The sequence below is a fragment of the Meriones unguiculatus genome, chromosome 3 (assembly GCF_030254825.1).
Source record: "Meriones unguiculatus strain TT.TT164.6M chromosome 3, Bangor_MerUng_6.1, whole genome shotgun sequence".
NCBI lineage: Eukaryota > Metazoa > Chordata > Mammalia > Rodentia > Muridae > Meriones > Meriones unguiculatus.
Window position 1 is genome coordinate 11540681 of NC_083351.1, and position 25353 is coordinate 11566033.

At 51.7% G+C, this 25353-nt stretch overlaps 1 protein-coding gene and 1 long non-coding RNA gene across 9 annotated transcripts in view; one reads left to right on the plus strand and one right to left on the minus strand.

Annotated features, from left to right (window-relative positions):
* Window positions 1–25353, plus strand: part of Arhgef10l (Rho guanine nucleotide exchange factor 10 like) — a 145820-nt gene that overhangs the window by 2739 nt on the left and 117728 nt on the right. For 5 of the 8 annotated variants that reach the window (XM_060379172.1, XM_021628277.2, XM_060379171.1 and 2 more), the window contains exon 1: window positions 14314–14473. The exons of 2 other annotated variants lie outside the window; for them this stretch is intronic. The gene's annotated coding sequence lies outside the window, so the exon portion shown is untranslated. Of the gene's footprint in view, window positions 1–13986; window positions 14122–14313; window positions 14474–25353 lie in introns of those variants that run through there. One more of the 8 variants, XM_021628221.2, reaches the window with a different exon arrangement.
* LOC132652953 (uncharacterized) lies at window positions 12367–15212 on the minus strand. Its single transcript, XR_009590520.1, has 3 exons — window positions 14778–15212; window positions 13841–14062; window positions 12367–13237 (listed from the first exon to the last, which is right to left on the minus strand). It is a non-coding gene; the product is annotated as an uncharacterized LOC132652953 (long non-coding RNA).

Here is a 25353-nt window from a genome sequence, read left to right on the forward strand (position 1 = left end):
TCCTGGCTAGAGGGGACCTGCTATGGAATATGTGAAATGCCCCAAGGGGGTACCATGGCAGGCCCTTTCCATTCAACAGCTCTGGTATAAGGAGGTTTATAGGGTAAGGGAGAGGAGTGAGGGCCTGGAGACGGGGTAAGAGGCAAATTAGTGGGTGTATAGACAGGCAGAGAGATGGGGAGTAGAGCCATGAGGGCAGGGAGATGGGGGTCAGGGGCACGGAGGACAGAAAAGGGGAGTGAGATAGCAGGGAACAGAGAGAGCTGGGGTGACAGGTGTTTCTTTTATCTGATGGCACACAGCTGGTGGTGGTGGCAGGTCATGGCACAAGCAATTGCTAGGTCCCTGAGGGCAGGCCAGCAGAGTAGACTCTTTCCCAGTTTTTTCAGTGTGAGGAGGACACCAGGAACTTCATGTGTCAGGGTAGAGCTCACTCTCCTTGACTCAGTCTGGTTCTGTCACGAGATGTATAGAGGTTCAACCCTTCCCCAGAATCTCTCCCTCCCCTCTCTCTCCCCATGAGTGAGTTAGATGATAAGCATTCCTTCTAGCTGATAAAAAGAGGTTGCCGGTGGGTTTGTTTTTTAAACTCAAGGTGGGGGTAGAACCCTTGGCCTGGGGCCAGCAGGCTGCCTTCTGTTCCCTAGAAGCTCTGAGGGAATCCTTGTCCTCCTAGAACCTCAGTTTCCCTTTCTGCAAAAGGAGGGGTTTCCATCAATTCTAAGAGCCCTTCAGCTCTGAGGGTCTGAGGTCTCCAGGGCCCAGGGGCTTCCTGCCACCCTGTCTCTGTCCCAGGCCAGCACAGCCACAGGAAATCTGTGGCTTCTGGTGGGAGGGGACTGAGGGGCGCTGGCGTGGTGGTCACACAAGCTCAAGCCTTTCAGAGTAAACCCTGGATACCAAGGGCCCATTTGGGGAGAGAGAAGAGGCCCCGTGGTAAAGATCCTTTCTATCAGCGAGAAATTCCAGGCTCAGGGTTTAGGCCGGGGTTCTGATCCTGGCTCTGAGCCTTCACTGGGTGAGTCACTTTCCCGACCCTGGGCTTCTAGAGCTGGTGGGGATGAGTTCTTCCAGGAGTGTCTCTAAACTTGCTGCACAGTAAATGACCTCCACACCTCTCTCTCTCTTACAAATGGGAAAGTTCCAGCCTGGCAGGACATATTCCATTTATGCCATTGTGAGTAGGGAAGACACATACTCAGCTCCCCCTTCTCTTTCTTCCTCTCTCTCTCTCTCTCTCTCTCTCTCTCTCTCTCTCTCTCTCTCTCTCTCGTCTCACATAGGCGCAACTCATTCTTTGTTTACTGGAGGGTGACCTTGGACTTCCGGTCCCCCGGCTTCTGCCTCCCAGGTGTTGGGTTATGGGCCTGCACCACCATGATGCCCTGCTGAAGCCTGAACCCAGGGTTTCTCGCTCGCCAGGTGAGCCGTCCCCAGCCCTTCTTTTCTTTCTTATGATTGCCCCAGCAGTGAGGACACTGGGTCTCCTGCCTCCACCAACCCCTGTGAATCTTGCCTCTCCCACAAGAACCTGCTCAGAGAAACGAGGGGCGGGGCAGCATCTCTTGACACTACCTTGCCCCAGAAGCTGGCCTGCTTGAGCCACAGGTCAGAATTAAGGAGTGGGATCTCTCATAGAAGGAGAGACACCCTGGAAAGCTCTGGGCTGGCGGGGTGTCCACCACCCTGGGGTCTGAGAGCTCCTAGGCGATGGTGGACGTGAGTGATTTCAACCAAATCCACAGCTCTGTTCCCAGGCCCCACCCTGTAGCCATAGGGCAGGGAGCTCACTTGCTGGGTACAGTTTATGGCCTCCTCCCCTCCTCCCAGCCCCATCTGGTGCAATTCCCTGGCATGCAGGGACCTAGGAAGGGACTTCGGGGTCACTTCTGCTATTGCTGTCAGCCTTCTCAAGGTGTCTTATCACACCATACTCCTTATTTCCTCTTCCCTAAAAATATGTCAACACACTCCTTTCTGTCTTCTCTCCAATCCCTGCCAGGGGATTTTCCAGTAAACCAGGAAGCCATATCCAGCTTCCTCCTCCTCTCCAGGGGGTGAGTGGCTGGGAGTGGAGGAGTTATGACCCACTTCCCTCTGGGATCCTTTTCCTCTGGGTTTTCAGTTGTATGTACTCATTCACATGTCATCCTTCCTTTCTCCCTTCCATCTGTCCATCCATCCATCCATCCATCCATCCATCTTCTCTCCACTCATTTCTTTTTTAAAAATATTTTAGTGATTTGTTTATTTTTATTTTCTGTGCATTGGTGTCTTGCTTGCATGCACATCTGTGTGAGTGCATAGGATCCCCTGGCAAAGGAATCAACAGACAGTTGTGAGCCACCATGTGGTTGCTGGGAATTGAACATAGGTCCTCTGGAAGGGCAGCCAGTGCTTTTACCTCTCCAGCCCCTCTCTACCCACTTCTACCCATCTATTCACCATCCATCGATCAATGTATACATTCACCGACTGTCCATATATCTTCCATCCACCAAACTGTCCATTCATCACCCACCCAGTCATCAATTTCCTTCCTTCCTTCCTTCCTTCCTTCCTTCCTTCCTTCCTTTCTTTCTTTTTCTTTTTTTTTTAATTTTTATTTTTTATTTTTCAAGACAGGGTTTCTCTGTGTAGCCCTGTCTGTCCTGGACTCACTTTGTAGACCAGGCTGGCATTGAACTCCAGAGATCCATCTGCCTCTGCCTCTCTGAGTGCTGGACTGCAGTCATGTGCCATTGCACCCGGCTCAGCAATCAATTTTCTATCTACCTACCTACTATCGTCTATCTGTCTGTCTATCTATCTATCTGTCTGTCTATCTATCCATTTCCATCCATCTACCATCCATCCATCCACCTATCTAGACACCTATCTACCCATGTATATACCTACCTTCCATATATCCATTCACTGTCTACCTGTTCAGCCACCCACCTAGCCACTCACATCCATAGGCGGTTTATTGGCGCTACGTTCTACAGGGTGTGGGGGCGGGAAGAAAACCAACAGAAGCCCAGAAGAGGCAGACAGCACAGGAAGTCAAGGGCACAGGTATGGATAGTGCAAAAAAGTTCCTGGGTTGCTCGCTGGGATTGAGGGACTGGGGACGCATTATTCTCCTGTCCTGCTTGCCTTCTGGCTTCTAGTAAGATGCATAGGGCTGGCCTGACTGCCTGACCCATAGGGAATATATGGCACGTGTCAGGTGAGGGGACCAGGTATCTTGACTCTTACGCCGGTGTATCAGGAAACGTTAGTGATCTAGATCCACACAGAAGTGAGGCCAGTGCTGGCACCCACTCTGACCAGCTCCATGGGAGTGTGGGTAAGACTCACTCCTCCCTCTGTTTCATCTTTCCCAGACTTGGCTTTTGCCTCTGCAGAGTAGGAGTGGTAATATTGGCATGGGCTATCCAGCAGGTAGAGGTACTTAGAAGCACCTAGAAGGTAGTAGGTGGCCAGGAAAGGGGTCTGGGACCTTAGCTTTGTGATGGACTGCTTTCCTGGCCCCAGGTTCAGTTCTCTGGCACAGAAAAATAAACAAGAAAATTAAAGGAGGTGGGGGATAAAGCCAGGGGCTCTTCAATATATAATCCAGACATTTTGGTTTTCCCCCTCTCTTCTTCTTTCTCTCTCCTCTCTCTCTCCCTTACTCCCATTCCCCCTCCCCCTGCTTAAACACTTTTCTTTTTTTTTTTTCCAAGCTTAAACCAGTGTTTATTTCAAGCAGTCAAATTTTATCTTGCAACAGACAACTGTTCAGATCATCATAAGATGAGAGAATGAGTAGACAGAATTCGGTAGTACATAGCTTTCTCCCAGTACTCAGTGAACACTTTTCTTTCTCCCCTTTCATGGTGACTTCTCTGGCCCCATTCTTTGGGACCAGTGAACCCTCCAAGAGCTGCTCTCAATAAACCTGCATTTATCTTGGGTGACGCTTAAGAGGGTTTACTCCAGAGCCGTGCAGCTGAACCCACTTGTGAAAGTCTGGGGAGGTGAGTGTTGGACCTAGAATGTAGGGCTTACTTGTCTCAGACAGGCTACTTGTCTTCCCTGTGCTTCAGTTCCCCACGTGAAAAGGGATCTTATGAGAGGGAGGGGGCTTGCGCACAGAGAACACATGATGTACTCTAAGCATTCACAAAGGTTTTGCCGCCATGGGATGATGTGAGTCTGAGCTGGAGGAAGATCCTGGGCTTCCTGAGGGGCTGGGCTCAGGTCCTCCTTTGGGTTAGGGCCTTGGTGTGCTGGGTCCCATCTGGTGTGATCACCTCACTGTGTGCTGACCGCTCCAGGGGCAGTTGTTCCCAGGAGCATGAGCTCTGGATTTTACTCGCAGGGCTCTGGCTTTGTAGTCTCAGGCTGGCAGGGCTGTGGAGGACGGGGGCGGGGCGGGGCGGGGGCGCTGGTGCACAGTGAGCCTCAGTGAATGGGAGGGATCCCGCAGAGCCTCAGACAAGGACTAGGGGACTGGATGTTAATGAGCACTGGGGCTGGTCCAAAAAGCCAGTCTATAAAACCCTGGGCCTGCAGCTTCGTGGGTGCTGCTGACTGGAGTTTATGTGAAGGGCGCAGCCACATAAGGACCCATTGTTCCGAGTGGGCACGGTTTTATGACTCTTAGAAAGCGTCTTTCATCTGGGGACCAGAGAGCTGGTAGCGAGTCCCAGCCGCGGGCGGTGGTGAAACCGGGGACAATGGAGGTTTCTGGGGCTGGTGCCAGGCCATAGCTGTGGCCAGTGTCACTGCAGGCTGGCAGCTGCAGACCCTCCTCCCCAGCTGAGGTTGTTCCCTTCTGGAGACCTTGTGTCTGGGCCCAGTCCTTTGGCTGGGCCCACTCTGTCCCCCTGGCTCCTTTGCTGTTCCTTTTCTCAGCAGTGTCCCCTCCCTTCACCCTGTCTTTTCCATCCCTATGGTGGCTTCTAGAACGGGCTCTGGGCACTGTCAGCTGACCAGCAACTCTGAGATGTTGGTGGAAACCTGATGCCAGGAGGAAAAGACCTTGCCTCCTGTCCTTTCTGGCGGTGCGCCCAGGCCCCAGGCAGAGACACACAAACCCTGCTCATCAGAGGCCCCTGGCGCTCTGCTTGCTCCTCTGGAGAGGCTGGGAGGCTGGGAGAGGCTGCTGGTGAGGTGGGAACCCCTCTCCCCCCCCCCACAGGCCTGCCGTGTTGAGCTGGTGAACAGAGATTCTGAGTTTCTCCGCAGCTGCCTCAGAGGCCCCTGGCTCATATTCACCCCACAGTAACCTTTCACTTTTGCCCCTTCACCTTTTCATGTTAGAAGACACAGGAAGGCGGGGCATGGGGAATACCACCTGCCTCTTGTCTCACGCTGCTTCTGCTTCGCTTTCACTGACCCCAGGGAGGGTCCAACAAAAGGGTCTCTGGCGGGGCTGGGGCATCAATGATGGAAGTCCTGACCAGGACAGACTATGTGCTAAAACTTCAACATCCATAAAGCATGAATAAGATTCTTTATAGGGTATCGGAAGGTGGGGGTCAGGGTGGGGGAACGCAGCATTCAGAAACACAAGTATCCATGCAGAGCAAGGTAGAGGGAGACAATGTTCTGTTTGCTATTATCATCATCGTCACCGTTATTTTTATTGATGCTTGTTTATTGTAGGTTTGTTTTGAGGCAGGGGCTCGTGTAACCCAGGCTGCCCTTGTACTCGATACACAGCCAAAATGACCTTGAACATCTGTTCCTCCTGCCTCTACTTTCCCAGTGCTGGGATTACAGGCGTGGACCACTTCCAGTTTCTGTGGTGTTGGGGATTGAACCCAGGGCTTTGTGTGTGCTAGGCAAGCGCTCTGCCAACCGAGCCACATCTCTGAGCTACATCTCCAGCACTTTTTTTTTTGTTTGTTTTAATTTTTGTTTTTCTCTCAGAGCCTCGGCCTGAACTTGGCTGTGGTTTCTTCATAACGTGAACACTGGCTGTGCTCTGAACAATCTTTGTGGTCTTTTTTTTCTCTCTCTCTCTAATTCCACATTCCTGGGAGCAATGAGCCAATGGGCTCCGTGTGGGTCAAATGTCCACCATCCCATCTGGCTTGCTGTGCCGGGGAAGAGGTGGCTCCAGGGTCAGTCTAGTTGGAGGCTCTGTCACCACGGGAGTTGAGAGCTGAGGTCTGGTGCTTTCTCTGTTGACCCAAGGGTTTCATAGCTTTCAAAGCTTTCAGGAATATTTATTTTGGTATGTTTTGTGGAAGTCAGGGGATCTCTGTGACTTTGAGGCTAGCCTGCTCTACACAGCAAGTTCTAGGCAAGACAGGATTACATAGTGAGACCCAGCCTCAGAACAGCTACAAAAACAAAGCACAGTGTGACGATCATTGAGGAAGACGCTGGACGTTAACCTCTGGTTTCTTCTGCGGAGGCATGCAGAGGCAAGCACACTCATCTACACACATTCACATATGGGCACACATAGGCACACACCATATATACACAAGATAAACTAAAAAAACCAATCACATGATTCTGCAAAATATCAGGGTTTGTGCTGGGTTTGGGGGACACATACCTGTAATCCAAGCCCTTGGGAGGCTGAGCCAGGAAGATTGCCTGGAGTTGGAAGGTAACCTGGGCTACAGGGTAAGGCTGTGTCTTGCAAAACAAGACAACCAGAAGAAACAAACCGGAAAGCAACCACTGTCTCGTGTGACGGGAACAAATGTCTGGTCCTTCTAGACACGGTCCCAATGACAGGGCAAAGAAACATTTCCTCCTAAGTCCAGCTTAGGAGTGGGTGGGAGTGGGGTGACCTCTGAGGTCTGGGTCCTGAGACTCCTCCTTCAGTTAGCTGTCCTCTCCCTGATTACAGCAGCATTCCCGGGGACCTTGTGTAGCTGAGGTAGAGAATGAGGCTGGGAGGGGAGGGTGCCGGGCAGAGTGGGAGGGAGGGCTTAGCTGGCATCTCAGCTGAGGGTCTGCTGAGCTGCCTCCCGGCTGTTCGATCAGAGAGTGCCTTTAATAGGCAGGCTCTTGTGCCATGGTAAAGGCCAGGTCATGCCCTGGAAAGGTACGTGTTATTTACAGAGATTGGGACCGAGACCGAGAGAAGGAAGCGATTTGTCCTGGTTGAGAATGAGTCATCTGACTTTTCCCCTAAACTTTATTTGTGAGTGTGTGTGTGTTGTGAGTGCGTGTGTGTCACACAGGAGGAACGTAGAAGACAACTTTTAGGAGTTGGTGTTCTCCTTCCACTGTGGAATTCAGGGGTTGCTTTCATTGCAACCCCCCTCCGCCCCTCCCTACCATCATGTCAGCCCCTGTCTGACTATGTAAATGACTCCAAATGTTCAGAAAAGTTGCAAGTCTGAGATGCCCCCCACTTGCCACTGGCGGTCCCTCTCTGGGACTGGAGAGGAAGCCGATGGCCTCGTGGTCTTTCACTCTGTGGCTGGGCGCTGTGCTGGGCTTCCTGCTCACAAGGACCCTGTCTTTCAGCACCATCACGTAGCCAGCAGAGTCAGGAAGCCCACGTGACAGCTTATCATGGTCTAACCCTCAAACCCCGATCAAGATTTTCCAGTTGTCTGACAATGGTCTTTGCAGGAGAAGGCTTGAGCTCTGAATCACGAGCTGTGTTGAGCTGTCAGTTCTCTCCTGTTTCCTAAATAGTTTGGCAAGTTTCTCCAGCCTGTCCTTGATGTTGGTGGCCTCGACACTTGAAAAGACGGGGGCCAAGGATGGCAGTACACATCCGTGATGGCAACACTCGGGAGCTTGAGGCAGGAGGAACAATGGAAATTCCAGACCCACATGGAACAGGGCATGGTGGGGTATGCCTAGAAACCCAGCACTCTGGAGACAGAGGCGGGAGAACTGTGGCTAGTTCTGGGCCAGCCCAGGCTACGTAGCAAGGCTCTTTTGGAAGTTGAAGGTTGTCTTAAGCTATAGGGTGAGCTGAGGCCAGCCTGGGTTATATGAGACCCTGACTCAAAACAAAACAAAACAAAAAAACAAAACAAAATAAAAACACTCGGAAGAGCGTGCCTCCCAGTCCGGGTTACTGGCTTTGTGCTCCTGACTCTGTTTGTCAGGGATCCGGAGGAGAGATGCTGTGTCATCTCCGGTCACATGACACAGCTCATGCTTTCCAGATGGTCTCTTCCTGATCCTGTTAGCTTCACCTGAACACCTCAGTACACGTCCTGTGACGTTGCTTTCTTCCCTTTTTGGGGCTAACAAGCCCTGTGTGGGGAAGTGCGTGAGACGGTAAACTTCAACACTCTCTTTACAGTGTGTGGACCTGGTGGCCCATTGTGCAAAGTAGGCTTCTGTAGCCCTCGTTTGTTTGTTTCCTTGTCTGTACCGCACCTACCGCATCGAACGCGGCAGGGGACTGGACAGAGCTGCCTCTTAGTGAGAGTGAAACAGGATGCAGGCTCTTTTAGAAGATGCCCATTGAGGATTGGGGCTCAATCTCACGACCAGGACAGAACAAGGACTTCCTGTGCACAATTGTTCGTGGGTTCAGGCTGGGCTGGGGAAGTCCACTTCCTCAGCTACCCTTTTATTTATTTATTTATTTATTTATTTATTTAGACAGGGTCTCACTAAGTAGCCCCAGCTAGCCCGGAACTCACTCTGTAGAGCAGGCTGGCCGTGAGCTAACTCGCAGATTTGCTTGCCTCTCCCTCCCTGTGCTGGGACTAAAGTTGGGTCACCATGTCCAACCTTCGTATTTATTTATTTTATCTGTTTTTATATGTATGTGGGTGGGAGCATGCCATGGCTCACGTATGGGAGTCAAAACAACTTGTGGGAGTCAATTCTCATCTTCCCCCTGTGGGCTGCAACACAAGGTGGTTTTCACGTACTGAGGCAGCTCCATTGTTGTTCCTGATCCATGAGGAGGCGGGGCTAGCCTTGGGCATCAGAGCAGGAGGCAGAGGCAGGACCTCTGCGTCTCCATCTTGGCTTTGCTACCAGCTTGTTGGTCTGCGTCCTTGCTGTCTCCTTCCCACCCTCCTCCCCAGCTCAGGGTGAAAGTAAGGAAGAGCTTTCCCGTTCTGGAATCGGTGAATACCTTGGCAGGTGCTGCAGGAGAGACAATTACAGAATACATCCCCCAGGAGGCATGCCTGGTGAATGATTCCGGTTAATTGAATGTTATAGAATGTGGAAATGTTTCCGGAGTTTTAAAAAAAATTAGCTCATTTCTATCTCATGTGCATTGGTGTTTTGCTTGATGTATGTCTGTGAGGGTGTTGAATCCCCTGGAGCAGGAGTTACAGGCAGTTATGAGCTGCCTTGACGTTGCTGGGAATTGAACCCTGGTCCTCTGGAAGAGCAGCCAGTGCTCTTAACCGCTGAGTCTGTCTCCAGCCCCCAGACTTTTTTGCTGTTGGTCCTTTTGTGGTTATTGAAACCCAGGGGTTCAACTGTCCAGCAGCTTCTGTCCTAGGTGGTGGGAGGGTGCTCTGCCTGACTCAGAAACTATATCTAGGGCAGATTATTGGGCAATTTCCCTGCTGTGCCTGGAGGGGACAGTGGGATGCTTGGGATCCCGGGAGTTCCCAAGGAGAGAGTGTAGGAAAGAGTCATTGGAGAATGGCTATGGATATCGTGATGTCTCAGAACAGTCACCAAGCCCTCCCTATGATTCCAGGGCCTGAGAGGAAGACCCCGGAGTGAGAATTCTGGAGGTTTGGTTTCTCTAAAAAACACGGAAACATTGCAAGAATGTGTTTTCATTTTAATCCCAGGTGTAGGGATGTGGGCTGCTTCAGACTGTCCGAAGCAGCTGACTATGATTTGCCTCGTGCTCTAGCAAAAGTGTGGCTTTGCCAGCTGCAGATAGTTTCTGTGACTGTATGGCATTTGGAATTCTGGGAACTTTTCAGAGGGTACATAAATGCTAGGGCTTTGCTAGGTGGGGTGGGTGGTTGTTGGTTGTTCAGGGGGTTGATTGTGGTTTGTTAGTAGATGGAATCAAAGGAGAAACAAGAAAGAAATTAGATTCAGGGATTTCTATCTGTCTCTCCTATTTAGTGATAGGGGGTGAAACGGGGGTGGGGATGTCGATAAAGGGTGGGAAAAAGAAAGTAGCTAAGGCCTCAAAGTAGCTAAGGCCAGCTGCAGGACTAAGTTCAATATCAGCCTGGGTGACATAAAAAGTGTTTCAAAACATCAAAGCAAAGTAGGGTATATTGGCACATGGCCACACCAGGGTTTGAGAGACAGAGGCAGGAGGATCTTGAGCTCAAGGCTAGCCTGGGCTGCATGAGACCCTGACTCAAACAAAACAGAACAACCTGAACATAACTGGGCATGGTGGCACATACTTTTAACCCCAGCACTCAGTGAAGCAGAGGCAGGCAGATCGCTGTGAGTTCGATGCCAGCCTGGTCTACAAAGTGAGTTCAGGATAGCTAAGGATACACAGAGAAACCCTGTCTTGAAAAACCAAAAACCAAAACAACAAACAAAACAACCTAAACCAACCTAAACAAAGAAGTCACATGATAAAAAGTAGTTGTGTTGTGTTTGTCATGGAGTAACCAGGTGCAGAGACAGCAAGAACAGAGGGCAGGAGACGTCCCGGTACTGCCATCTGTGGGTGAGCTTAGAATGTGAAGCTGCAACAGCTGCTCATAGGACCTCACACCTGTAATCACAGCACCTGGGAGACCAGGTAGAGGCAGAAGTATGAGTTCAAGGCCATCTTGCATTATATGTGATATCCTGTCTCCAAAAATCCAACCAACTGAAAACTTAAAAAAAAAAAAATCTGATGGTGCATGAGTTTAGCCCCAGCACTTGGGAGGCAGAGGTAGGCAGATCTTTGAGTTTGAGCCAGCCTGGTCTACATAATGAGTTCTAAGTCAGCCAGGACTACACAGTGAGGCCCTGTTTCATAAAAATGGCAAGCGAAGGTGGATCTCTGTGAATTTGAAGCCAGCCTGGTCTACATAGGGAGTTTCTGGATGGCCAGGGCTATGTAGAGAAACCTTGCTTCAAACAAACAAACCAAACAACACGTTAGTAAATGAAAATTTAAATATATATATATATATATATATATATATATATATATATATATATGGAGCTGTGAGGAGGGAGGAAGAGGCATGTACATATTCAGAGAGTAAGGAGTGGGAGGGAGCAAGAAGGCTGAAGGCTGGGCTGGCCCAGCCTGTGAAGGCTGTGCGCTCATTTCTTGTCAAGCATGTATTATTCCAGACATGCCTCTTTATGGCAAAAGTGGAGAGGAGAGAAACAGTGAAGTTAAAACACTAAGTCACGAGGGAAGGGCCTCAGAGTCAAGGGTGCACAGGGCTGGATGGGAGGGCTGGCTGGTAGAGAACATATTTGTGTTGGAAGGGCTCGTCCCCGGCTGAACGTGGCCACAGGGAACATGAACCCGGCATTACCAGCTCCTAGCTGTATTTGGAGCTCTGGCAGCCTTGGCTCTTGGCTTTTTATGGCCAAGCTCTTAGTGATCAAGTGTTGGCCACCAGTTAGGGCCACTGCGATGGTCTGTGGGGAGAGCCAGCCTGAGCTAGCAGCTCAGTTTATTCTCTCAGCTGGTGGTTTGCAGCATGGGACCTAAAAGGTTCAGTGGATGAGGGTTTGGGGAGGTGTCGACTTGGAATCCACGGGATCCCCAAGTGTTGAGTGTGCTTTCACCTGGTACAGAGCTCTGGAAGCACAAGGGGGACCTGGAAAATGACCTCTGCCTTGGAACCTGGACCACAGTGCCTGCCAGTTAGAGACAGTCAAATCAGCATCCTGTTCACAGCTGCATGTTGGGAGCATAAAGCTGGCTACCCCTGCATTCTGGGTCTTGGTATAGTTCTGAAGGCAGACTCAAGAGCCTCAAGGAGGTTGGAACAGATCCCGAAAAGGCTGAGAACAGAGACCCAGGGCGCCTGCATGACTCTGGTTATGACAGCTCCCTCGTGTCACATTCCGGTCTAGCCCTTAGTGCTAGGAGCTCTGGGACATTCCATCTGAAGAAGTTCTTCCTGCTCTGTTGGCCTTTTGGAACATTCCCCTCTGTTCTTCTGGCCATGGTACATTAGCCGCTGGCATGGAAGCTCCCCCAGGGCAGACTCAGGGCCTGTTTGTTCAAGAAGTCTCCCATCTACCTACAATGGCACCTGCAGCTTAGCCAGTGTTCAGCAAACACTTGTCACCTACTGCCCAGGGTGAGTACTCACTGATGGATTCAGAGTTCGGCCCATGACTGATCTCTGCACCGTGGTAGCATGTTTATCGGTCTCTCTTCATAGTCTGTGAGAGCCAAGGGGGCAGGCTCTGGGCCCCTCAGTTTCTTTTTTCTTTGGTAACCCTCGAGACTGGTACCTTATAACTAGACAGCATTTAATTTTCTTTCCGTTTATTGGTTTATTTCATTTTATGTGTATAAGTATTTTGCCTGCATGAATGTACATTCAGTATGTGCATACCTAGTGCCTGAGGGGATCAGAGGAGGATTTTGGAGTTAGGGATGGTTGTGAGCCACCATGTGGGTGCTGGGGGTTGAACCCAGGTCTTCTGCAAGAGCAACAAGTGCTCTTAACCATTGACTTCTCTCCCTAGCCCCAACAGAGGGTACATATATATATATATATATTTAATTAAGGGCTGGGTGTGGTTGTGCAAGCCTGTAATCCCAGCACTCAGGGAGGCAGAGGGAGCCTGATCTCTGTGAGTTCAAGGCCAGCCTGGTCTACAAAGTGAGTCCAGGTCAGCCAAGGCTACACAGAGAAATCCTGTGCTGAAAAAAACTAAAATAAGTACGTAAGTAGGTAAGTCAATAAATAAGGGGTGGAAGACATGGCTCAGTGAGTGAAGTGCCTTGAAAACAATGAGGACTAGAGTTGGGATCCCCAGCACTCACGAGGAAAGCTGGCCAAAGTGGCAGGACCCTGTAATCCCAGCACTGTGAGGCTGAGACAGGAGGGAGGATTGTTAGGACTTGCTGACCAGCCAATCTAGTCAAACTGACACGCTCCTAGATGTGTGTGTGTGTGTGTGTGTGAGAGAGAGAGAGAGAGAGAGAGAGAGAAAGAGAGAGAAATGAACATCCGTTACAAACACAGATACACACACACACACACACACACACACACACACACACGAGTGGCTTGGGGCTTGGGTGGAGAGACTGGACCTGGGTTTGAGTCCCAGAACCCATGTTGGGTGCTTCACAACTGCTGGTCACTCCAGCTCCAGGGGATCTGATGCCTCTGGCCTCCGTGGGCACCTGCACAGACACAGATACACGTACATAATTAAAAACAAAGTAAATCCTTTTAAAAAAGATAGTGGAGAGCGATTGAAGAACACACCGATACCAACAGGGACATTTACACATATCCACTACCCCCCCCATACCACCACCAAGATACCTTTCCGCTGGCTTTGTGGGCGCAAACACAGTTAGACGATGGTTTCAACCTACACTTTGCACTTGAGCTCTTCAGTCATTATGGCTAACCCAGGAGTAATTGCTGATAAGCCTGAGTGTGAATTGCCTCTCACGTAGAGAGGTAGGTAGGTAGCTAGCTGGGAGTGTTTAATAACAACGGATAATCTTAATTAGTGACCCGATAACTGTAATTAATTACATCATATCCGGAGGCCCTCTCTGGGATCTCGGGAGGGAGTAGCCAGCGCTTGGCAGCCTGGAGGCAAGCCAGGATGGAAAGCTAGGAGCCCAGCTTCACCTCTTCTTTTCTGGGGAGCTGGGGAACTTGGGAGCTTTGGTGAATTTCTCCCATTTTTGAGCCCCGTTGGGAAATGGGGCTGTATCGAAGGCTGGGTAGTGAGGATGTCAAAGGCCTTCTTTGAGAAAGCCCCCGGGTACCTGGGGCTTCTCCGAGCTGCTACCAGAATCCAGGCTGTCAGGCTGCAACCAACCCCGGTGGATGTAGGGCATCCACAAGCGGCCTTGTGTCTTCATGGGGACAAATCGCAGGTCTCAATATCAGTGAGGACAGGCCCTGGCACCTTTGGCCCCTTGCAGGGAACTCCAGGTCATGCTGGGGGAATTTAAAGGAGCCTGATGTCTTCAGAATCTTTCCCAGGGCTGCAGAGGAGAGCGCGGTGGTGTGTAGGGGCGTCTGGTGCCAGACCCGGAAGGCGGAGGTGTGTGTGTCCCTTGTGTCTCCTGGGGTCCTTCCACCCCCAGCCTCAGTTTCCCCGAGCGGGAGGAGGATGGGTGAGGAGCGGAGCCCCGCCCCCTCCGGGATCACAGTCGGTCGGGGGAGCTGGGAGGGGCGCTGCATGCACGCCAGGCCATCAGGGGTTAAGCGGTGACCTCAGCCGCGCGCCCCGGGACCTGGCGGGCGGGGCGGGCGGCGAAGCGGCTGCAGGCCGCGGGCCGGGGCTGCAGCGGGGCGCGGGGCTCGGCCCGGCCACCGGCGCCCGCGGCGGGAGCGGGAGGCGCGGTGGCGCGGTGGCGCGCGGTGGCGCGGAGCCTTTGTGAGCAGCGGGCACGGTGAGTGCGCGGAGCCCAGGCCCGGTCTCCCGGCCTCTGGCCCGGAGCTTTGTGTGTCCGGGGTCTCCCAGGTGCCTCCGGGGGACAGTTCCCAGCCCTGTGTGCCCTGGCCCCTCTCATAGTTGTGTCCTTCTGTGCCCCTTGAGTGTCCCTCTGTCTCAGTGTTGACTGGCCTTTGTGCCTCCCTCTGCTTCTCTATCTCTGTTCTGGACACCCGCCTCCCACCCCCCCCCCCCCCCAGCTCTGTGCCATACTTTCCCCATCCCCCCACTGTGGTTCATTGTGCTCCCCACTCCTCTCTGACCTTAGGTGTTGTGGGCCCCCAGATCGCATGAAGTCAGGTAACAGGGGGTGGCTTCTGTTCTGGGTCAGCCTCTCCCATCTTGAATCCTTGCCCAGAGGCGGGACAGCCAGGCCTCCCGCAGGAGTGGAGTGTGGGAGGAGTGGACGCTGGGTCAGCGGCAGGCCGTGGGCACAGAGCCCTGGGTGGCCTTGGGTAGAGATAGGAGTCCAGGGGTTCTCTGGATGGTGGAGATCAGCTTTCAGGGGTGGCTTGTGAGAGGGAGCCAGTTTTGAAGTGGGGGAGGGGCCGGGCTCTCTGTGTTCCTGAGGGTGGGAGGACCCCACCTCAGACCAAAGCAGGGAGATGGCTCTGGGTGGATCTCATTTCCGGCTTGGGTTCTCAGTGTTTGCTTCAAAGGCCCTGGAGCCCCCATGGGGAACTCCCTGTCCAGCCTGCCCCAGGTCCCATCTGTTCCTCTCTGGCTGTGGGGGAGAGAGCAGGTTGTGCAGGCTCATTAGTACATACAGCCCTGCCCTGAAGCCCTGTGGGTTTGGCTGAGAGCTGAAACAGCCGGCTATCCACCTGTCCACACAGCGTGGGCTTCCGCAGAGGAGAGAGGAGGACACAGCCTGAAGATCTCAGGCAAAGCTCAGGATGCCCTTGTCTCTTACCAGGCTGTACGCTGCCTCTTCACCCCAGTTGTCTGCCTGTGGCTGGTATCCACAGGAGCCTCGGCTCCTGTCCTTGCTCTTGCTTTATTTACAAATGGTTCCATCCTTCACCTCTCCCATTTCTCATTTGGAAGCACCTCCTCCCCAGCAAGCCAGGTGGGGTTTTCCTGTGTTCTGAGGATTCCTTTAGAGTAGAGAGGCTTTGGAGGCAGTGGCAAAGTCTGTTCTTGGTCACCAGCCTGCAACACTGCCTGGGACATAGTAGGTACTCAATTAATAGTTGGAAACAGGAGGCTGAGGATGTAGTTTGGGGGTAGAACACTTGCCTGGTGTGCGCAGGGCCCTGGGCTCCAATCTCTTGTTCTACAACAAACAAACTTGGAAGAGCTGCTGGGCTCCTTGGGGACCCGGGTACCAGGTTATGGGAAGAAGGAACCCTGCACAGACATGGTGTCTGCCAGTTGGAGGATTGGGTGCGGAGCTCTGAAAGCTTCTACAGTATGAAGGTACACAGTTGCAAGAATCTAATCTTACATAAAGTTGAAAAGACAAAGAACATAGTTCTATCCACTGATAATAACAGCTTAGGTTTATGCTGTCCCTTCACAGCCACTATCTGTTTGACAACAGCCCTGGCAATTAGGCAGGGAAGACAATCTGCTTTACAGATGATGAAGCTGGGCCCACAGCAGTGAAGTGACCGCCTAAGGCTAAGTTAGTGGAGGAGCCCACGGCTCCAGCTAGGGCTTTTTAACTCTTCATCCTCTCTGGCCTTTTCAAGCTGGTCTGCAATGTCTCTGTGTTCTCACCCTGCAGGCCAACAAGTCTCGTTGTGACCCCCAAGCAGTCCAGAGTCCACACAGATTCAAACTTGTAAGCGAATGTTCCAGGGGTCTCTTCCCATCTTCTTGTCTGGCATTCCCCAGAGGACGCCCCAGTCTCTGCCTTGGTGCAGGCCAGCAGGTCCGCTTTCCTTCAGGGCCCTGGATTGAGCGTGTTTCCAGGAATTGTCTGTTCTTATGGGTTTGAGCAAGCAGAACTCTGGGCAGCGCTGTGCTAGAGTTGGTGTCTCTTGACATGTGAGAGCCAGTGGCTGAGTTTCGGGAGCTGATTGTTAAACAGCCTTTACGAAAAATTGTGAGGGAGGCCGGGGGTGGGGTGGATGTCTCAGTGGTAAAGTGCTTGCTGCCCAAATCTAAGGACCTGAGTTTGAATCCCCAGAATCTCTGAGGGAGATGGAGGGAGACGGGTGAGTTTTTGGAGGGAGGCCTGTGAGCCAATTGGGCCTGGTATATGCTGCCACAAACAATGAGACCCTGTTTCAAACAAAGTGTAAGTTGCAACCATACTTGAGGCTGTCCTCTGACCTCCATGGTCAAGTGCATGCCTGCTCTCATACATATGGTCATTACACATATATCATATACACACATACAGAAATCACACATGCAAAGGTTTAAAATTTGTGAGTCAGGGCTAGGGGTAGTGATGCATGCCTTTAATCCCAGCACTTGCAAGGCAGAGGCAGGTGGATCTCTGGGAGTTCCAGGCCAGCCAGACCCTGTCTCAGAAGAGAAGGGGAGGGAGATGGCATGAGGAGACTTGATTGGTCTTGATTTGACTTGAGAGCAGCTTTGCTATGGATTGAGCGGCTACAGAGGGAATGACCCAGACACTGAGAAGCAGAGCAAGATGTCAGAGTGACAAACGGGTAGCTCATGGTGACGTTCAGCTCACCTGTGTGGCTGAAGCTGCTTCAGGGTGGCTTAGGCGCTGGTGAGCACGTCCAACCCGGACAGCTTCTGGGGCCATGTGAAGGAGAGGAGTTGGCTTGCTTTTGATGGTTTGTGGCCTCAGGAGGGACAGCTTACTGAGTCTAGGCTGGGTCCTGGACTGTGGCTGCTAGGGTCAGCCTGCACCAGCACACGGAATGCATTGCTAAGTTTCAGAGATGTTGAAACTGGTCACTCAACAGAGTTGCTGTCAGGACATGGGTGGGCCCTATATGGCTGCCTATGGAGGTAGGGGGGAATGTGCCGAGCACAGCGCAGAGAAGGAACAGCCATGGACAGTGCCTGCGAAGGTTCAGTAGCAGAAGCAACTGAGTTTCAGCATGGCTCTGACATCAGGTGAACTGGGGGTCCAGGGGTCTGTGTCAGAACAGAAACAGACCAGACTTTCCTCAGGTCTGGGGTCATGGCGTCTCCTGGGTATTCATAAAGGATGTCTGTCAGGCTTTTTGCTGGATTTGGCCTGTTCCTTGTGCATTTTTTTTTTTTTCTGTTTTCCAAGACAGGGTTTCTCTGTGTAGCCTTGGCTGCCCTGGACTCACTTTGTAGACCAGGCTGGCTTTGAACTCACAGAGATCCGCCTGCCTTTGTCTTCGTGCTGGGATTGCAGACGTGAGCTACCGCAGCAGGCTCCTTGTACATCTTGAAGTGTTTCATATTGCCTCCCGGGCCCACTGCTGCTGTTCTAGCCAGCAGGCCGTTGGCTCATGATCGCACTCTAACATCAAGACTGAAGTGATAGAACTGGGTGGTTGGGTCTCCCCTTCGTTCCACCAGCCCCCTTCTCTCTACAATCCCAGAAAAACTGACAGAGAAGTGATTTCCGTCTCTTGTCCTGGTTTAGGGGGGTAAGTGAGAATATGCTGTTTAAAGGCGGTGTGTGTTGCTTTGCCTATCTGAACCAGCAGTTTTTACGTACCATTTCCTTAATCCTGCACTTGAAGCGAGGCACTCTCATCCTCTCTGAGGGAAGAACCTAGGTCTCAGGGGGTCAGAGTGAGTTAGTCACTGTTACTGGCCATGTGAGTGTGGGGATCAGCCAGACAGGCCCTGCGTTTTGTTTTTATTTGAGTTCTGCTGTGTAGCTCAGTTTGGCCTCAAACTATGGTCATTCTTGCTCAGTACCCCAGCTGCTGGGTCACACCACCATGCCAGCGCGTAGCTTGCTCTACAGCCCTCTGCTCCCATTGAAGTTCTAGGTTTCTTTTCCCTTTGCTGAGGAGATGGCTCTCTAGATGTGTGGAACCCAACCCCCTGCTACTGCCACTTTGCTCTTTTTACACTGATGCCGAACAGGTGGGAAAATGAGGCCCAGGCTGTTCACCTCTGGGTTAAGATTGGGGATAGACGTTAGCGTCCACGGGGGCAGCCCTGGGGCAGTGTCAGGAGAGAGCCTCAGAGGTGCACAGTGAGTTTGTGGGGTAGTGGCCACCACACCACCGGGCAGAGAGCATGTCCAGTCCTCATCAGCTGAGAGGTGGGTGCATTGCTGTCTCTATTCTCTACCATGAGATGAGGCTGGGGCCGTGGTCTGTGAACTGGAGGCAACCAGAGCCTTTTCTGCTGGCCCACAGTTTTGCCTTCCCACCCTGTGCGCTAGAACACTGCTGTACTCTGCCCGGGGGCCCTGCCTGCCGGGCTGTCCGCACATGATGTGGGGAGAAATGATGGGCGGCCAGCTTGTCCAGATGGCTTCTCGGTTATACCCTGGCCATAGCTCCTGCTGCTACCATGGGAAGAGCTTGTATCTTCCCTCCAGCCTGTGGGTTGGTTGTGAGATGGTCTCAGACCTTATACGAGCATCCCCAACCCAGGACAGTGGGTAGGTGTGGTAAGCCACCCTATGATGGCACCAGCGTGTGGTGACATCTGCCCATGGGAGCCTAAGGTGAACATCCCCAGCACTTCTTAGTGAAACTCCATCCCAGAACCTGCCTGCTTGGCATGCATCACGAATCCTAGCCATTAGCACACAAGACAGCCACCTCCTCCTTGCCCTCCTCCTTGTACGGCTCTCTCTTCATTGTTTGAAGTGGGTGGAGGGAGGGAGGGAGCTGTCAGAGGCAGCTCTTATTCAATTTCCATAGGAAAACAATGGTTAAATCAAGTAGGAAAATAGCAGTGTGAGGAAAGAAGAGCAAACATCTCCAACCAGGATCTGTCTCAGAGCCTCCCGAGCAGCTCATTACACAAGGGCCTATTCTGCTTTTAATGGTTTGTGTTCCTTTTTTTTTTTTTAAGAAATATTTTTTAAATCATTTATTTTTTTTTAAATTTTGTGTGGATTGGTGTTTTGCCTACATGTATGTCTGTGTGAGAGTGTTGGATCACCTGGAACTGAAGCTACAGACAGTTGTGAGCTGCCATGTGGGAGCTGGGAATTGAACTCTGGTCCTCTGGAAGAGCAGTCAGCCCTCTTAACTGCTGAGCCATCTCTCCAGTCCCCATTTTCATTTCTTGAGACAGGATCTCACTATGTAGCCTTGGCTGGCCTGGAACTTGCTATGTAGACCAGGTTGGCCTGGAACTCACAGAGATCCACCTGCCTCTGCCTCCTGAGAGCTAGGATAAAAGGGATTTGCCACTATGCCTTGTTAGTTTTATTCATTTATTTTTTTTAAAAACATTCATTTTATTTTCATGTGTTTGCCTGCCTGTATGCGTACCACATGTGTGCCTTGGGGGTGTGTGCGGAGGTCAGAGGAGGCTGTTTGGATCTCCTGGAACTGGAGTTAAAATTCCAGATGGCTGTGAGCTGCTGCGCGGGTGCTGGGAACCAAACCCGTGTCCTCTGAGAGAGCACCTAGTGCTCTTAACCACTGAGCCATCTCTCTAGCCCTTTGCTTTACTTTTAATGACATGGATTTTATAGCCATTGAAGAAAACTTGGAAGAAGCCAATTCTAGCCCTTTACTGCACCGGCTCCAGACACCCTCTGGACGGCGTGGCCTGCCTCCCCCCTCCATGCAGCCTCTCATTTGCTCCTTTGGCCTAGGCTTTGTAGCACCCACAATGTGCCAGGTCAGCTCTGGCTCCGGAGAGGAGGAGTCCGCTGCTCACTGCTGGGTAACTCACTGGACTCCTCTGTCTCCCCTTCTATAAAGAAGAGATCATTTTAGCACTGAAGTCTCAGGGTATGGGGACCTAACAGGAGAAATGCTGGTGCCTGGGGCAGTGCCAGGGCCAAAGCCGAGTTGGAGTTCAGGGTACTTGTTAAGTGGGTTAGGAAACACTGTTCTCTGTACTTTCAGGGTCTGTCCTGAGGCTGGAGAATTAAGCCGTCAAAAGGCAGATTGATAAGAGAGAAGGCATGCATGTTTTATTGATGAACTTTTTATTACATCTCTCTCTCTCTCTCTCTCTCTCTCTCTCTCTCTCTCTCTATATATATATATATATATATATATATGTAGTGTGTGTGTGTGTGTGTGTGTGTGTGTGTGTGCACTAAGCTGAGTGTGTAGAGGTCAGATGACAACTTTCAGGAGTCAGTTGTCTTCTTCTACTTTGTGGGTCCTTGGATTGAATTCAGGTCATTGATGCAGGCTCTTATATCCACTGAGCATCTGGCTGGCTCCACGCATTTTTTGATATTATTAATTTTTTTTGAGATGAGGTCTTTCTCTATGGTCCAGGTTGACCTGAACCTCGTTACATAGCCCAGGCTGTCCTTGAACTGATAGGAATCTTCCGTAGCCCGCGTTGGTCTAGACTTCAACTCAGTAGCCTAGAGTGACCTTGGACTTCTGATCCTCTCGCCCCCATGTGCCCATGGAGATGGGCTGTCTGGGATGTCAGGTGTGTGTCACCATGCCTGCTTCTCGCAGTGTTGGGGATGGGACCTGGGGTCTCGTGCAGTCTAGACAGGCTACAGTCTGCCAACTGAGCAACCTCTCCAGCCCCCCACAGCCTTATTCTTTTTAAAGATTAAGTTTAAAGAGCTGGACCGGGGCTCCACCTAGCAATAGCGAGGCCACGAAGAAGTTAATATCCCACATTAACAAAGGGTGATAAATTCGAAGTGACTAGACAAGGGAGAAGGCCGTCAGTCCAGGGCGAGCCAGGAGGAAACGGTAGTAAAGTGAGGTTGCGTCAGCCACTTTCCTGTCATTGTGACGACACACCTGGATCTGGGCTCCCAGGTCGTGGCGCAGTCTGTCACTGAGGGCAGGGCGGAAGCAGGGAAAGATGAATTCTGGTGCTTGGCTTCATTTTATCTTTTTTTTTTTTTTTTTTTTTTTTTTTTAGTCTAGGACCTGAGGCCCTGAGATGGCAGCACCCATAGTCAGGGAGGAGGGAGTCTTCTCTCCTCAGTTAGCCTGTCTGGAAACACCCTCAGAGGTAGCCGAGAGATGTGACTCCTAGGGCTCTCTACATGCTGTTTAGCTGACCGTCAAGATGGCCCCTCATAAGTGCTCAGGAGGCTCCTTATACAGACAACGTTCCTCTTCCTGTTTGAGGGAGAGGGATTTAGGTTCCTGTCACAGAGGGAAACACAGTCCCAGCTTTTAGACAGAAGAGAGCAGGCAGAGAACGTTCCTGTTCCTGCTGCTTGCTTGGGACCTTTAGCTCAAAAGAAGCCTTACACCAGAGTGACATATCTTGAAATAACATTCTTTTTATTTATGCTTTACATATATTTATTGTGTGTGTGTGTCTGTGTGACTGATGCTCCTGTGGAGGTCAGACACAAACTTGTGGTAGTCAGTTCTTTTCTTCCACTACATGGGTCTCAGGGATTGAACTCAGGGTGTCAGGCTTGGTGTCAGGTGCCTTTACATGCCAAGCCATCCTGCTGGCCCCGGGGTGGCGTACAGGAAGTGTCTGCAGGAAGCAGACACTTTCTTTGTGGATCTTCTCTGGATGCCGGTGTACTCACGAGTCAGTTTTCTGTTACCATAACAAAGCAGCTGAGGTTAATGAAGAGGTTTATGACTCATTGTCTTCGATGGTCCAGGAGATTGTGCCAGCATTGTTTTGGCTCTGATGATGGGCTCATGGCAGATGGTGTCCTAATGGGGGAGTGTCCCTGTAAGAGGAAGAAAACTGGGAGAAACTGAGGTCTCACAGCCCCTCTCCAGGGCAGGCTATCAACAATCTCGGGATGTCCGCTGTGTCTCCTCTCCCAACCTTTGTGATCTGTTAAGAAGTTGCCCGTCTGCTGAGAGTTTATCTGAGGCTCTTTTACTGCGTGGCCACTACTTGGAGGCATTTGCCTGGGTATTTCAGGGCTGAGGGCCAGATACAGGGTGGGGAGGCCATAGTTTCCAAGCTAGTGGAGGGGATAAATGGATGGAGACCCTTCAGGAAGGTTTGAGCTGTGTACCTATCACACCTATTCTGTGCTCCACCAACTCAGGCCCCCTGAGTTGCCTAATCACCTGAGGCAGTGGGCTCCTAAGGTCAGAGGGAACCAAGGTGTAGGTTCAGGTTGTGCCAGGGAGCTGGGATAAGCATGGGATCAGGATTATGTGTCTGCGATAGAATCAGCTAGAATTGCAAACCAGAACTGTATGAGGGCGGAGGAAGGGAGGGAGGAATCAGGTAACTTCTAGATTTTTCTTTCGTCTACGTAGCTGTTGGCAGTGTCCGTAAATAAGCCGATCTGTGGGGAGTCAGGGATGACTTGGGCGGGGGCTGGAAGGCACAGGTGAAGGTGGTGGGGGTTGTGCAGGGGCCAGGAGAGCCTGGGAGCCTGGTTGGAAGGAACCCACCCTGCTATTCTAGGGTGTGGTGCTGCGCCCAGCACTCTGGAAAGATCAGTCCTAAGCCAGAGGCGCAAGCTTGATTCCGCTGTGCAGCTGGGAGAGAAGCTCGCTGTGATGCCCAACTGTGTGGGAGGGAGGGAGGGAGGAAGGGAGGCTCTTCCAGCAGGCCAGCTCCTGTGTCCGTGACCTCGCTGACCTCCTTCAGTCCTGCCAGGAGGATGCCAGAAGTGTGCAGTAGTTTTCACCCGTCTGGCTCTTCCGTCCTCTCTGGCACCGGTTTAGTGAGCGCCTGCTGGATGCAGGCACAGGTGCCCAGCTGAGATGCCCAGCTGAGTAGAATACGGGCATCTTCCATCTCCAGGGAGGCAGACAGGGTTAGCCCAGATGAGGGAGGGATTTGGAGGCAGGGGAATGCTGCTGGAGGACCCTGAACCTCTCATGAGAATCTTCTGCTTTACCTGGAAGGTCTTTTGAGCCCTTCAAGTGTTTGGATCAGGGAGTAACACACCCAGAGTTTTCTTTCCTGGGGAAGTCCTGGGTGGGAAGGATCAGGAGACACAGGAAGCCCCTGGAAGCTGGGGCTAGCCCCTGATGGGGAGCCCAGTGTCTGAACCCGGATTGCTTCCTCGTGTTTGTTCCTCAGAGCCCAAACTCTGCTCATTTCTCTCTCTCTCTCTCTTTTTTTTTTTTTTTTTTCTGGAAGAGGCTTCAGAGACTCAGAGAGGTTAAGCAACCTGCCCAGGGTCACAGAGCATAACAGGGTAGGTGAGGGTAGATGAAAGAGATGCCTTCTCAGGGGCAGAAGCAGGAGGTTGAGCAAGCTCAGGGAGGGGCTCACCGGACAGATCTTCCTCTTTGTAGTCCCAGGGGCCTCTGGAGATGAGGAGCAGGGTGTGAGGCTTCCCGGAGCCACTTGGTCGGCTTGAAAGCTTTCTGGGCGTCTGTTTCTTGGAGTGTTGGGAAAACCACATGGGTCAGGTCCAGGATTCGATTAACATGGGTCACATGAGGCCATCAAGGGAGGTGGCCTCCCTGGGGAGCTGTGTTACAGAGATGGCAGGCCCACCACGCCTCATACTTGGAACTGTAAGAGATGTCAGGCGGGTTCCAGAGCCCTGCCCATTCTGAGTGCAGCCGTAGTGGGCAGGGTCTCTCCCTCTCTAGAGCAGGGCTGATAGGAACATGCCCTACAGGACTGGAGTCCTAACCACCAGCACTGTTGCTCATTGGGTTCTGTTGTCTTCTAGATAAGATGTGGGCTTATTTCTCTCCATTGTGTAGATGAGGCAGCGAGCCATTAGCCCCAAGACAGCGAGAATGTGGCAGGATGGGAACGCTGTCCCGCGTGACTCTGGAGCCCTCATTTGAAACCCTGAGGGTCCCCGTCAGCCTCAGTTTGTCTGAGCATGTGTGTCTCTTTGTGGTATGTTACCATGTCACCTGGGTAGGATCTTGGGGGGGGGGCTTTGGTATTTTCTTACCTACTTAGGGACACCCAGTCTCTTCCAATGGTTCTCATTTTATCCCAAAGCCTTACGGCCACAGTTGGCCTAGTCAGGTAGACCAGGCTGCGCAGTCCCCAGCCTCGGACCTCAGGAAGGCTGTGTGCCAGGAGCCTGGAGCTGGCACCTGGGTTCATCCCATTTCCAACCAGCCAGGAGACATGGATAGCATCTTGCCCCCACCCCCCAACTTAAGCTCCAATTTCTTCTCCTGTGGGCTAGGCAGGTTGAACATCTAGGGTTTCTCATTGCATTTAAAAACAATTTCTTTTTTTTTTTTTTTTGAGGTTTTTGTTTTGAATTTATGTGAATGAGAGCTTGTCTGAATGTATGTCTGTGCATCATGCATGTACATTGTCTATGGGTATCCCATCTCCTGGGACTGGAGTTAGAGACAGTTGTGAGCCTTCATGTGGGTGCTGGGGATTGAACCTGGATCTTCTGTAAGAGCAGCCAGTGCTCTTAACCACTGAGCTGTCTCTCCAGCCCTGACTACTACTACCGCTTTCTCCTCCTCCTCCTCTTTTGAGATAGGGTCTCTCTACTGAGTCATGTCTATCCTGGAACTCACTATATAGGCGAGACTAGCCTGGAACGCACAGAAATCACCTGCCTCTGCGTCCTGAGTGCTGGGATTAAAGGAATTTACTACCATGCCTGGCTCCAACTTCGCTTTTTCAAAAAAGAAAGACAGGGTCTCCTATAGCCCAGGCTGGCCTCCAACTTACTATGTAGCCAAGGGTGGCTTTGAACTTCTAATGCTCTGCCTCCACCTCCCAGTGCTGTTCTTACACAACAGGGAGTGTGTTTGGGGACAAAGCTGTTAACCACATGGTGAGCAGAGATAGAGATAGGGAGGAAGGAGCAAAGGTTCCAACATCCCCTTAAAGGCATACCCCAATGATCTCATTTCTTCCCATTAGGCC